The sequence below is a fragment of the Chinchilla lanigera genome, unplaced genomic scaffold, assembly GCF_000276665.1.
Source record: "Chinchilla lanigera isolate Chin_1 unplaced genomic scaffold, ChiLan1.0 scaffold00046, whole genome shotgun sequence".
Classification (NCBI taxonomy): Eukaryota; Metazoa; Chordata; class Mammalia; order Rodentia; family Chinchillidae; genus Chinchilla; species Chinchilla lanigera.
The window spans coordinates 18,641,301-18,655,340 of NW_004955447.1; the positions used below are offsets into that span (position 1 = coordinate 18,641,301).

Sequence of the window (14,040 nt, forward strand, 5' to 3'; positions counted from 1 at the left end):
AAAAAACCACTCTTGAGACACGGTGTTCTGGATTCCTGTGCACCAGACACACGTGGAACAACAGCCTCTCTTTCTGAAGGCTCGGAGCACAGATGCCTACGAGGGAGTGATTATTAGGAAAGGATTTCTTATTATCGTCAGACTCTTGCCACGCTGACTGTAGCATTTACTATAGAGAAGGCAACAGGCAGAGAGTGGAAATTAACAAGGGGAATAGAACAGAGAAGGGTACTAGATGATGCCGTGGCCACAGCTCTGGAAAGCTGGCGCCTGAGTACTCCCTGGAATTGACTTCTGCGTATCTCATCAGGCAACAGAGTTCTACAAAGACACCCCAGGACCAGAACCCTTCTTGCTTTATAGACCTTTGTCATGACTCAAGCCATTGTTCATAAATAATGCAAACCTAGGTAGCCCAGGGATCACCTCAGTGTGTAAGGAATGACACGCTGGCTGCACGGTTGCTTTGTGAAGAATCACAAATGAAATATGCATTTCACAGGCCAGACATGGTGGTGCACACCTGCAATCCCAGCACTTGGGAGGCTGAGGCAGGGGGATTGGCGCAAGTTTGAGGCCAGCCTGGGCTACATAGTGAGTTTAAGGCCAGCCTGAACTACATAGCAAGACCCTGTCTAAAAAAAATTACATTTCAAAAGTTTACCTGGATTGTCTTGGTGAAAAGTTGTGAAATTGTCACAGAGTTATACATTTTGAAATAACTGCCCCTATTGTGGGTTCAATTTACAACTATTTCTTCCTTTAATATATGTTAATGCAATTGCCAAGGCTTTAGTCTCATTCCTAACCATTTAGTTTGGGCCATGAGCACCACATTTAACAGAGAAATCTAGGCAAGATGTTGCAGCCACACAACAGATATGAATTTTTACTTTTAAGATGTTAAATCACGATAGAAACCTGATAGATACTTTAAAGGCATTGCTTTTAAAATGTAATTATGGGTGATTAATTTTTTTTGTTTTGTTTTGTTTTGATAGGGCCTCACTATGTAGCTCAAGCTGGCCTTCAAGTCTCCCTAGCCCAGGCTGGACTCAAACCTACCATCCTCCTGCCTCAGCCTCCCAAGCTTGGGGAGAACTCTGGTGTGCACATTCCAAAGTCACCCAGCTGAGCCCTGGGGCGGCATGTGTGCGGACCTGGGGACCCCTGCTCAGTGCCCGCCTTGCACCAGTCTCCTGCACTCCCTCATTACTCCCCACAACCCCCGGTCACCGTGGAATCCACTCCTAGGCAAGCACCACCAGCCGTCAGAATCTATGGGGATTCGTTGTGGGACCCCCTTTGGAGATCATAGCTGAGGACACCCAAGTCTCTTATATAAAAGGTTGTAGTCTTTGACCAAATTTATCTACAGCCTTCATGGACATGTACAGCCTTTGTGGACTTTTTTGAGACAGGGTCTGGCCATGTAGTTCAGGTTGGCCTCAAACTCACAGCAATCCTCCTGCAACAGCCTCCAGAGCTCTGGGTCCACAGGCATGAATCATGATGCCTGGGGTTCTCATAGACTTTATTAATTATTATGATTATTTTTTAAACTACAGGTGAGCCTCCTGCCTCAGCCTCCAGATACTGGGAGGAGGTGCCATCACGCCTGGCTTCTCATAGATTTCAAATGGTCGCTGCATGATTTGTAGTTACCTGATACAATGTGAATGCTATGGAAAGAGTTCTTATACAGTATCCTTTAGCGAATCAAGACAAGAAACAAAGTTTGAGTCCAATTCAGTGGTGCATGCCTGTAATCACAGCTCTCCTGAGGCGAGGCAGGAGGACCACCTTGAGTTCGAGGCCAGCCTCTGCTACTTAGTGAGTTCAAAGCTAGCCTGAATTACATAGCAAGATCCTGTTTAGAAAAGAAAGTGTACCAAGGATTGAGAATTGGAGACCATTCTGGGCAATTTAGTGAGTCCCTGATGCAAGGTAAGAGGACTGGGAACGTAGCTCAGGGGCACACTGAGGCGAGGCCCACGGCGGTCTGTCTACTCCTGGACAGACTCCAAGGTGATGGCATTTACGTGGGCCCCAACGCCTGGACGACACTGTAAGAGCACCGCGCAAGAGGTGGGTGGGAGTCAGGTGACATCATTCTGGGTGCGGAGGGACTGAGTCACGCGCTGGGGAATCGGCTCCGCACCTGCGGGACGGCTCCCCGGGGAACCAGTGGGCAGGGTTTGCGGCCCGCTGACCTCCGGGGTGTCTCTGGACCGAGCAGTTCTCCACGCCCACGCCCCAACCGCAGGCGGGGAGGGACAGCACCGCGCGTGGCGTCCCGGTGACCCCGCTGTCTGGGTCCCTCGGCGACATGGGTAAGAAACACTGATCCCGATTTTTCATCAAAATCCCTGCTGTTGCGAGGGGCCCCGAGGGCTGCGCGCCTTGATCAGGCTGGGTAGCAGACTCGCACCTTCCTCCTCCCTCTCTCTCTCCCGGGCACACCGCGAGCGCGGGCGCGCCGGGACCGGCCGGGAGCCCGCGACCTCCCCCCGGGCACCCCTCGCGCGCCCCGGCGGCCGGAACGAGAAGATCGGGTCGCTCTGACCAGATCCCGCAGACGATCGCTCTGAGTTCAAGGGTCTGAAGTCTAGGTTTCAGATCAGGACATACATGCCGCTCCAGAATCCAGGTATTTGGAAGCAGGGTCCAGACAAGCCGCTCCGGTGGCCCGTGGCGCTCTCCTTGTGATACGCTCCGTCCTCGCTTCTGTTTCTTAAAATTTTAGCAGTCATATCTTCATCACTCAGACACGAACCCCTTCATCTAATCGCAGAACCTCAGCGTTGTGTGTAAAGTTCCCTCCGAAGGAACTGTAACGGAGCGTCCCTATTGGTCCCCTCTAACCTGTCAGAGCCTCAGCTAGGCTCTGCAGAAATGGGCTGGTGCCTCTGTGCTCTGAGCCAAGAGAGCCCTTGTTGGGCAGATCAGTAAGGAAGTCTTTTTATCTAGTAAGTCTGTTATTCTCCAGTGAGAAAGCCGCACTCTAAGGCGGCGGGCTGCTCCTGGATTTGTTATGCCACTTGTGTTTTTAGCCTAATCTACACCTCCAGAATAAAAAAATTAGGTATTTTTGTACAATTTTTAAATCTTTCATGTGTGTGATACTTGCATGGGTTTGAGCTTTTTTATACTATTGATCATAGTGTTAAAAGGACTGAGACATTATTTTGCACAGAAAAGGGCTTGTTTCTTTCTACTTGTAAATTAAAATACACCCATAATTTGATTTAGCTAGCCACTACTGATTTAGTTGCAGCTGACTTTATTATTGTATACTGGTATGTGAAGGGCATACAACTGCTTTATTCTCAGAACACCCTTAACACATACATTGTGTATAAAACACGTAACAGAGTTCACAATCTGTTATTTCTCAATATATTTCAGTTGAGTCACTATTATTTTCAAGTAAAATACGGAGTTTTTCTCCCAGGTCTTTGTAATAGGTGGGCTCTGGGCTGAAGGTTGAGCAGCAAACTTCATCCTACTGAGACTCATTGTCCCACGTGTTTTACAAATAGTAACAGGCACAGTAAAATTACTACAAAAATGCTCTGCAGTATTACCCAGTCATTGTAATTATACACAAAACCCTAAACCTCTGAGGTCAGGAAGCTTGTTGTGTTTATCTTTTCGTTTCCGTGGTGCTTAGTACAGTGCTTTCAAGCAGCAGTTACTGGTCAACTGCTCCTAAAAGTGAGCTGAATGTTGACTAACATGAAACGTTAAGTCTGGAAGAAATGTTGGAGGTTATCAAATCCAACTTCCTCATTTTAAAAATATGAGACTTCAAAGAGGAAAAATGTCTAATCCAAGTCACATGACTGCTTAATAACAAAGCAGTACTTAAAAACTCAAATTTCCCCATCATAGCTCAGCTCTATTTCCTAGTACTGCACAGTCCAATATCAAAGCTTCAAATTCTAGAGATAAATAATCTACTCCTCCTTCATATTTGAAAGTTAGTAGTATAACAGTCTTCTACACATTCTAGAGTTCACATTTAGAATATTGCCTTTTTTATGAAATTAGGAATTTTTTCAAAATACAGTATAATGCACAAGTTGAATATTTTCCCTCACTGGTAGTGTTCCCAAATGGTATCATCTCTGTGGGAATGGCTACTGAGATAATAATGTTATACTCTCTGCATTTATATTCAAATCCTGGGGGAAGAGGGGTGAATAACTGAGCATCTTTTTTTTTGGTTTTTCTCCGGTACCAGGAACCGAACTCACGACCTTGCGCTTGCCAGGCAGGCACTTTGCCGCTGAGCTAAATCCCCAGCCCCCTAAGCATCTTTCTATTGGGGGATCTAACTGTGCCATTTCATTTCAGTTGGTTACTGCTTTTAATATAATATTAAAGCAAGTTACCTTGTGTTAACCAATACCTGATTTTGTTGCAAATTTTTCTATTTTATTAGTTTTATAATATTAACTTTAAGTAGATGTATTTCCAGATATCCTAACCCTAGGCTAGAATTTGGTACAGAGAAGTCTAATAAAAGAAAGAGCAGAGCTCTGAAGTCAAATTTTAAACTTCTCCCCAATTCCACAAATACCATGGTATGTCATGCTTTCCTGCATGTGCAGGAGTGTGTTCAGGAGTACAGAATGAGGAACAGCATAGCTTTCAAAACTGAAATAAAGTTGGACTTGTTCAGACAAATACATACTTACGTCCCTGTTAAGATTTAAAGAGAGTAAGAAAGAGCACACGCAGAGCAGGATTGGTGCAGCATTCACTTGTAGTGAGTGTGTGTGGAAAGTTATAAAGTCTGGCTAATTCCACAACATTTCAAGGGTACAGAAGTGAAAGCAGAAGAGTAAATGTATCCACAGAGGGATACAATTAATAGTTCGCTATGCCAAATGATGGCAACTTTTAAAAAATGCTTCCTGTGTGATAGGCAATGATAGTGCTTTACTTGCAAACTATACAGCAACTCAATGGGGTATTAATATTATGCCCAGTTTACAGATAAGTTATTAAGTTTTAGTAACAAAGACTATTACTGTAATACGTTGCTTGCCACATACAAACAAACCAGAACAATGCAAATATCCACTTGACAGGTGCTACAAGGATAATGAAAATGTTGGTTTTACTTTTCAATACCGGCATACAGACAGGTTCCAATTAGCAGGTTAATGGAAAGGGACAAAGGTAGATATTTTCCTCATTGTTCCAAGAGGGACATCCTTGCCTCACACTGACAGGGACTGATAAACTGAAAGGATGGCATTGTTTGCTATCTATCATTCTGGTTTTTTTTTTGTTTTTTTTTTGCAGTACCAGGGATTGAACTCACGACCTCATGCTTGCCAGGCAGGTGCTTATGCAGCTGAGCTATATCCCCAGCTCCCTATCGTTCTTTACTGTACTTTCTCTTTCACCAGCTTCCTCTTCCTTTGCCTATCTTACTTAACCTAGGAGTCAGACAACTGAATTTTAAACACAAGCAAGTGACCTTTCTTTTACAGTTGGTTCAGGAAACTTCATAGAATTGTTACGTTCCCACAGTGTGGACCGAGAGTGCGCAGTACGGGACTCTCACTTGTTTCACCAGCCTCCACTGGGCTTATAATGTACTCCCCAGTAAAAGATGTTGTGGACGGAATTGACACGAGCCTTCTGGGAGCAGCTCTTCCCTGGACACGTTCTAGCCTGAGAAGCATTTTTCCATCTCATTGTGGTGAAAATGATTGGCTCTGCCTCATAGGGATGTTGTAAGCATTAAATGAATGAATACAAGTAAAACACTTAGAAATGCCTGCCACATGTCCAGTTAATGGCCCATAAACGATGTTGTTGTCAGTGTTACTGTGACACAGTACCATCACCTTCCCAAATAAACCCTTCCCTATCACATCCAGTTTGCTAGCCCAAACCTTTCTTTTCCTGTAAGCTATTTCCTGATTCTATCATTGCTGTTTTATTACTTGGCTTCTTTCTTTCCTGGATTCTCAAGTGTATGGTGAACACTGAGGATGCAGAGACACGTTCTCCAGGACATGCCACCAACGTGAAAGTAGCCAGTTTGAAGCTGAAATGTGAGACTTTGCCCAGTAAAGAAAAAAAGCTGCACCCGATATTAATGGCACATCGTTCAAACTGTTTGAAAACTAGCTTAATGACGATCACTTCTGGGAGTTTAGACCAATATAGGAAATTCCTATGAATATAGAAAGATGGTGTCCTAAAACGGTAAGCAGATTGTAGTAAGCTATGGGGAATTCTACATGAACGCACATATATTGTTTCCATAGAAAATAACCTCTCTTCCTTGTACTCTGAATTACCATCACCCTTTTCTGAGAGCCAGGCACTGTGAAAGACATTTGTAATCCGCTATGCCAGCGGTAAGGGCAAATGTCTTTGAGTATTACCTCTGAGTCATTCTGGATTAAGACTCAAACCCTGCCACTGGCAGCCCTGAATGAGGCATTCAACTTGTCTGGGCCTCAGTTCCTTCACCTTTAAAAATAGGACTTACATCCTCACGGGATGAATAAGAGCCAAACAAGATAAAATATGTAAGACCATGTAGAAGAGCACAAGAGACCAGGAATGAATGCGTGAGCTCCGGTCCTTGTGAGCCTCACCCAAGCCTCATGAGGTACAGTTGGCTAATTTTCCTGCTTAAGGACAACGTCAAGTAAAAATGAGTCTGTTCTTCTAAATTTTCTGGATAATTCCGCTTTCTTTCTTTAAAAAGCAGCCATTTCAGGGATAATAAGCTAAGAACCTTCTAATTATTCTTAGATTTGACATCCGTGTTTCAATTTTAATTTCATTCAGCAGCGATTTTATATTTTACCTCTCCTGTCTATGAAGGAAATTTCATTTAGTTTAAAAACTCTTTCTAACTCCTAGGATGTCTGGACACACAGCTGTCAAGATAGCATTAATAAGCCGTTTTGGTAATCTTGATCTCTGACATAGCTATAGGATGTTTAAACTGACTCTTTCTTTTTACCCAGGGCCTTTTACTTTATGGAAATCACATCCGCCTGGGGAATTAATAGTATTTGGATAAAAATGTATTCATTTACTACCACATGTTCTTCTCTGAATTGGGTATTTTCACCTTATTGCACATTGAGCTAATCAAGTCCTAAGGATGCTGCATTTAATTCAATCTCAGAAGGTATAATTTCCCAACTGAATCTAAACAGTGTGTGACCTTTATGGTGACTTCCATAAATACAGCATTTCTTCAGTTACTCCAGCTAGCAGGGGATACACAGAAAGAATAACCGTTTTCCTTGGACAGTAGCTTCTGTGTGCTGCCGGGCTCTTCCCTTCTCCTCTCCTTCTCTAGCCTGCTCCCATGCATACAGTGTCTTTTCAACATCCCTGCCAGGGCAGTACAGGAGACCCCATCCATCTCCGGACGTCGGTGGCTGCGCGGCAGCCAAGCATCTCATTATCGGAAAGTGAAGCATTCTGGGAGAGTGGATGAAGAAGGCAGACAGCCATAGGAAAGAGGGAGAGAGAAGGACGGGAGCTGTGGAAAACTCATGCTCACTTCCTTGGTGAAGATAACGTGTGTGGAAGTAAGAACTTCCTGCTCTAGGAAGGAAAAGCATGTGGAATGTAAAACACCTGTGCCTAAGCAGATTCCAATCTCTACAGCAGGTTACAGCGGCCTCGGACACCTCACCCCTCCCAGCACTCATCCCTGAACCCTCAAAGGAAGTTACCATGGGAGCCATATTGGTGAGGAAAATAGCAGTAAGTGCAAGCCTTTAAGAAAAATAAATGCTTCTGAAATTGAATTTAGAGACACATATGCACATATGTAAGCACGCACACGCGCACACACACAAATCACTAGCTTACTAACTGAAAATATTTTCTGTCAACTAGCTTTACTTTTGCTTTGTACCCTGCCTTAGCCCAGATATTAAAGCAAATTCCTTTAATATTGTGGGGTCACAGAGCACTCAAAAATCTCTGAAAATGATAATTCTGTACAAAAGGCCTGAACACATCCGTGCCCATCCCAGCATGCCCTACATTCAGAATTTGTAGATTAGGCATTCATCTGAGCTGACAAGTATTTCCTTTTTCAAATCCAGGGGCTTTAGGCAATCGCCAGTGCCTCTCAGTAACTTTGTCAGTGGGAGATTAGTTCCACTCTGCTAGCTTTCCTCCTGAGTCCAGCTGACATCTGAGCCTGTGCTCGAATAATGGGAATTTTGTTGAGGCGCTGGTGGGTGAACCAGCCTGGCCAGCAGTGGCAGAGGAGAGAAGGCCAAGCTTGGGGTCAGGACCGTGTGAATGTACTGGACGAATGAGAGAAGGCGTGATCTTCAGAAAGAAGATGCCGGAGCTGCGGATTTAGCTCAGCGGCACAGCATCTGCCTGGCAAGTGCAACGTCATGAGTTCGATTCCCCGTATGGGAAAAAAAAAAGAAGAAGAAGAAAGAAGATGCCAAGCATAAACCTCATTTCTCTTTTTAAATTTTTTTTAATTTTTTGTTCTTTTTCTAAACTTCATTTCTTCTTACAATTTTGTCACTTAGTCCTAGACAAAACTGCTTTTACTGCAGCAACCCTACCCCCACCCGGGCTCTGAGCACCCCCATAGTCTCCCTTTGCCCCCTTTTTATATGGTAGCTTCCTTCTCTTGCTTTTGACCCCAGGTCTGATCAGCATCTCGAGGCCCTGAAATGGCAGCTCCCCCACACTCTAGGCCTCCAGCTGCCCTGGCTCCACACCCCGCCCCCACCCACAGCCTGGTCAGTCATCCTGCAAGTCCAGCCGCGAGTCCAAACTGCTGTGTTTTATTCTTCATCCCTCCATCTCACAATCACTTTTTCTGGCCTTGAAACTCTCTCACCACAACCTTAGCCTATTCAAAACTTCTAGTTGCATTTGATAACTTTAGGTTTGGGAAGCATTTTGAATCCATAGATGATAGATTAGGGAACAGAAATATCACCAAACACTTAAGTACTACTCACTTTGGACCAGTACTGTTCTAAGTACTCATATTAATTTATTTAATCCTCCCAAGAAGTAGATAAAACCCATTTTACAAGTGAGGAAATTGAAGCAAGGAAAGGCAAATTAGTTTGTCCAAAATCACACGGTAGTTGGTATGGAACTAGGAGACTTAAACCCAAGCAAGCCGGCTTCAAATCTGTATTTTCAATCACTGTGTTATATTTCTTCTTTCTATAGTATCTTTCACGCATTCCCCTCCCCAACACAAACTCCAAGTCCTTTGAGTCCTGAAATGTGTCTATTTTTCTAGCCCCATGAGCAGTCGCAACCAGCATAGTCCTTCAGGCCAGGGCAAATCTGCCCATGTTGGTGCAATATGAATCACTGTTCCCCCTGTTCCAGAGTATGAGCCTTCTCGTCTTCTTGTCTCAGCAATGAGAAAAGTACATTTCTTCTGCAAGATTAATTAGTCCGCTGCCCTTAATCTCAGTCTCAGACAAAGTCTCTGGACTCGAACAAAATGCAAACTTTCTGCCAGAGTATAACACACATGGTCTGGAGTCCAGCAGCAAATGCAGTTTTTCCCAACAGCGTGGTCTTTAGCAGCAACACTTCTTTGGCATCCTGGTGTTCTGAACTCTGACCAGGATCCCCCATCTAGTGCAACTTAAAGCATCCCAGACTGCTTCTTCAGTCAGTATTTCCAAACCTTTCTAAACTCTTCCCACAAACCAGTTCCAAAGATGCAGAAACCACATGGTCAGGTACAGTCAAGCAAGGGCCCCCCTCCCGGTAACAAAAATCTGTCTTAGGCACTTTTCTGGTTGCTGAGACAAAATACCCAACACCCAAAGGTAAATGAGGAAAGTTTTTTTCAGCTCACAGTTCATAGAGGTTTCAGTCCATAGGCAGTCAGCTGGCTCCAAGGCAGGGTGGCATAGCAGAGAGGCATCTCAGAGGAGAAACAGTCCATGGCAAACCAGGGCAGGCACAAGGCAGCCAAACAGCAAAGTAGCAGAGAAGCTTCCTGCTATCCCTTTCTATCCCATCCAAATGACCTGTCTTTTGGGTGGTGCTACCCACACCCAGGATGGGGCACCTTTACTCCCAGCATCAACCCTTAAACCCATCATCAACCCTAGTATCACATACCCTAATCCAGCCACCTTAGGAAACCTGTGATGGTGCGAGGCTTTGTGGGGGGCATCTAGACACAAGCCATAACACTTGTAAGTAGATTAGAGGATCCAAAAACCAGGCCAGAGTTGAGGTGTGTAAGAGTGGTGTCCAAAGTTACAACAGTGTGATTTAAAGGGTTGCTTCTGTGCACGGGTCAGAACTGCAGCGCTTGCCCCCACCTTCCCGCACACCTTCAGGAGCCTTCTCCCTTCCCCAGAGCCTTGCTCCGGGTGCCTGGGCCCCTCACTGTAGGCCTGCTGCAGGGCTCTCTTGAACAGCCTCTTGAACAGACAGGCCTCATTTTCAGGCCACCCTCAGCCAGTAAAGGCAAACCTTACTACCTGCTCCCTAAGCATATCAGTAGACTAAAGAAGACGACGCTGAGCTTGAATAGCATCCTTGGGGAAAGCCACAGCGGGGAGCCTGAAGAATTGTAAGAGGAGCAGACAGGTGCCAAGACTGCGCATCTTAATGATCCTGGAAAGGGTTTGGGACCAGTTCCATGTGTAAGAGTCTTCTTAGCATCGCCGGTGGAGATACCTCTTCCTTCCCAGCACGCCTGTGCTCTTACTGCAGTTTGGATCGGCAGTGTCGCCAAGGCCTGTGTGTTAAAGGCTCCAGCTCCAGAGGGTGCTGTTGGGGAGTGACAGAATCTTCAGGAGACAGGGCCTGGTGGTGGTGTTTAGGTCACGGAAGACACGTCCCTGAAGTGTACCGAGGGACCCTGGTCCCTTTCTCTCTCCCGTCTGTTCCGTGCACCAAGGCATGAATGGTTTTGTTCCGCCAGGTGCTTCTACCTCGACGTGCTGCCGTAGTCCAGCTGCAGCAAGGCACAAGGCCCACCCATCGTGGACTGGAGCTTCCGCAACTGGGGGCCGCAGTCAGGCTCTTCTCTTAATTATCTCGGGTATTTCTTTATAGTCACGGAAAGCTGACTGTATCTTCCCTCGGTCTGTATTGCTACAGCACAGATCACCCCCAGCACAGAACACAAACCTCAGAGCGATCCAGCCTGACTCACATGCCCTAGAGATGTCTGCATTCAGGACCTACTTTGGCTAACCTGCCATGATCAAACATACCTGTCAAATGTCTCATCCCCTCAGATCCTTGTGGATGACTGGCTTGTTGATCTTGGATGGGCTAATTTGGAGAAAAATAGAGATGATATCATCCTTTACAAAGATATTACACTGGAAGTAAAAGACTCCTAACAGATGGCTCAGTATCAGTCAACTCCCAGCGCACTTCTCCAAGCCACTCCTCCCTGTCCTCCAAGGTCCCCTTCCTGCCCTTCCCACATGCAACTCAGGCTCACCTCCATTAAGCCTTCCTTGACTGAGGCTACCTACAGTCATGTCTTCCTACTCCTTGCCTCTAGCACTGGAACAGAACTTGGCAGCAGAATCAAAACTACAACAGAAGGAAATGGAATGTCAGGCTGGACCATCCCAAAGGTGAGCTCAGCACATCCCTTCATTTAGCAGGTGAAGAAACAAAGACACAGAAGTGAGCAGCTCAGAGCATGTTCATGTGCTTTAGAGGACACCTGGAGCTGCTTGTGGTTGGAGCCCCATCTTTCACTAGGAAGGACCTCATCTTCCTCTGGGAACTGCTTCATGCCCCATTTATCAAACCGTGCTGTGGTGGGAGCTGCCAGCCAGGGAGTTCCCACTCCCAGTGTGCAGATGATCTCAGCTGGGCCAATTCCCGTTCTTGCCTAGAATTTAAAAAAACTAAAATTAAAGTGAAGCAATCTCTGTCTGTGGGCTCATAGCTGCCAGCAACTGTGCCTCCCATCTTAGAGAAAAACCAACCCAAGAGGGATAGATGCCAGAATCACTCATGTGCTTGCTCATTCATTCATTCACTCATGATATAGCTACTACGTGTTAAGGTCTTGTGATGTGTCAGACACTGCACTCAGGTCTAGGAATGACAAACACACTGAGCCAATATAGCCCCAGTTTCTGCCCTTGTGAGGAGTCTGAGCTTATAGGGGAGACATTCTTCAAATCAGGTAAGCAAAATGAAGCTGTATTTTGGTTGTTGTCTAGATGGCCCCCCCACAGCCTCATTGATTCATGGTCCAATGCTGGGTGTGAGAGCTACACTCACCCTGGGGCGGGTAGCCTGCATACAGGATAAAGAAGGGAAAGAGGCTTGCTCTTTCCACCGCTCCCCGCCTTTTGCACTTGTTGCTTTTACTGTGTTCCACCACCATGAACTGTAGCCCTCTGTCATGTGCCACTCTTCCTTGGAGCCAGCCGAGTAAGGACTGAAACCTCCACAAACTGTGAGCTAAATAAACCTTTCCTTCCTTAATTCTGAGCGTCAGGTTTTTTGTCTCAGCAAGGAGAGAAAAGTAACCAAGACAAGCTGCCATTTTAAAAGCAATGAGAAGAAAAAGTATTCAGTCCTTCAAAGAGCTTGTAATAGAAGATAACAGGCTCAGCTGCCGTGTTCAGGGGAACAATTTGTACGCTGCATAAAGGACCACAAACTAAGAGAGGCAGGGAGTTAAAATCCTACTCAGACTCTTCTTACCAGCCCTGAGTCCTGGTGTGAAGCTGTGTTTGTCCAGAGGAAGGGACACCCTGTTCTTCACATACTGACACTGTCCTTTCAAACAGGTCACCTTTTCCTAATTTGGCCTGAAATCTTGAGTAGCCAAGACTCTGGGTTTGAGCCAGTCAAGGAGATGCATGGTGAGAGCAGGAGGCTCCCCTGTGGAGGTGACTTGAGTCACAGGGATAATGAGTTTTAGATAAAACCAGGAGGGAGACAGAGCTTTCCAGATGCAGGAAGGAGCCATGCAATGGCCTTGTCTCAACGGCTCTCTTGTCCCTAGTGCCAGTTGCTCCTGAAGCCTGGCTGATCCCTTGCTTTTCCAGTTCAACTTAGGTTTCTGTCACTTGCAATCAGGACAGTCTGGTTCATACAGCAAAGCTAATCTGGCTGTCCTTCCTCCCTCATCCAGCAGACTTCCATTATCTTAGCCAGGCCCCATCCTTCACGTGGTTTCCATGGAAACATCTCCTCTGTGTGGTCTCACTTTCCATGCAAGAGCTCTATCTTCGATGATTTAGCACAGTTTCCCGAAAACACTAGAAACTCAAAAAACATTTCATGAATCAAGAGTTGACCAACACTTTACTAGTCACCCTTTTCCACCACGGCTGGATGGAGTGATGAGGTATTGAGGGACAGAGTTTCAACACTTGTCTTGTCACATGCCAAATTCATGCCTGGTTTTCTAGTGGCCCTGCACAGATGAGGTCTTGGGCTTATACTTATTAGATAGCTCTGATTTGTCTGCAATTTGGTGATGAATAGCTAGAGGGATTGATTTACTAAGGAAAAGAGTCTTCAGCCTTTATTCTGCTCCAGCACACAGGGGGCTGCCTTTAAGATGAAGCACTTTATGTAGACCTGCAGGTTTACAGCCAGTTTTCACTCTGTGCTTGGTATCTCTTAGAGGCCGGTGTAGGGGTGTCAAGCAGCTTGAAATCCTCTGTGGTTTTGTCAGCTGGGAGAAGTCTGTTTGCCCATTGGTCTTTGTATTATTCCCAGATTAGGGGCAATCATTTTTCTGGGCACATCCTTTCCTTCCAACTCCAGGGCCTGAAGTTTTTAGCTTTGTGTTGCATCTCCTGCTGCTACTCTGCTGCTATTAGTTTTCTTTTATTTATTTATTTATTTTTATTTTAAAGAATAAAAGAAGGATAACATAATAATAGGGGGGACTTAGCAAATTACAGACAAAATGGTAGGAAATTATCAATGGTTATTGTTTTACATATTATTATCTACAAAATAGTTTCTCAGGAAAACAAATAGACAAATAATAGTGAGTTAGAGAAAAAAGAGGTAGGAGATTAT

General features: G+C 45.3%; 1 long non-coding RNA gene across 3 annotated transcripts in view; it reads left to right on the forward strand.

Moving 5' to 3' along the window:
- The first annotated feature begins 2,503 nt into the window (after window positions 1–2,503).
- LOC102020731 overlaps window positions 2,504–14,040 on the forward strand; it is a 44,350-nt gene continuing 32,813 nt past the window's right edge. For all 3 annotated transcript variants that reach the window (XR_001235746.1, XR_001235747.1, XR_001235748.1), the window contains exon 1: window positions 2,504–2,650. This is a non-coding gene — a long non-coding RNA (uncharacterized LOC102020731). The remainder of the gene's footprint in view (window positions 2,651–14,040) is intronic.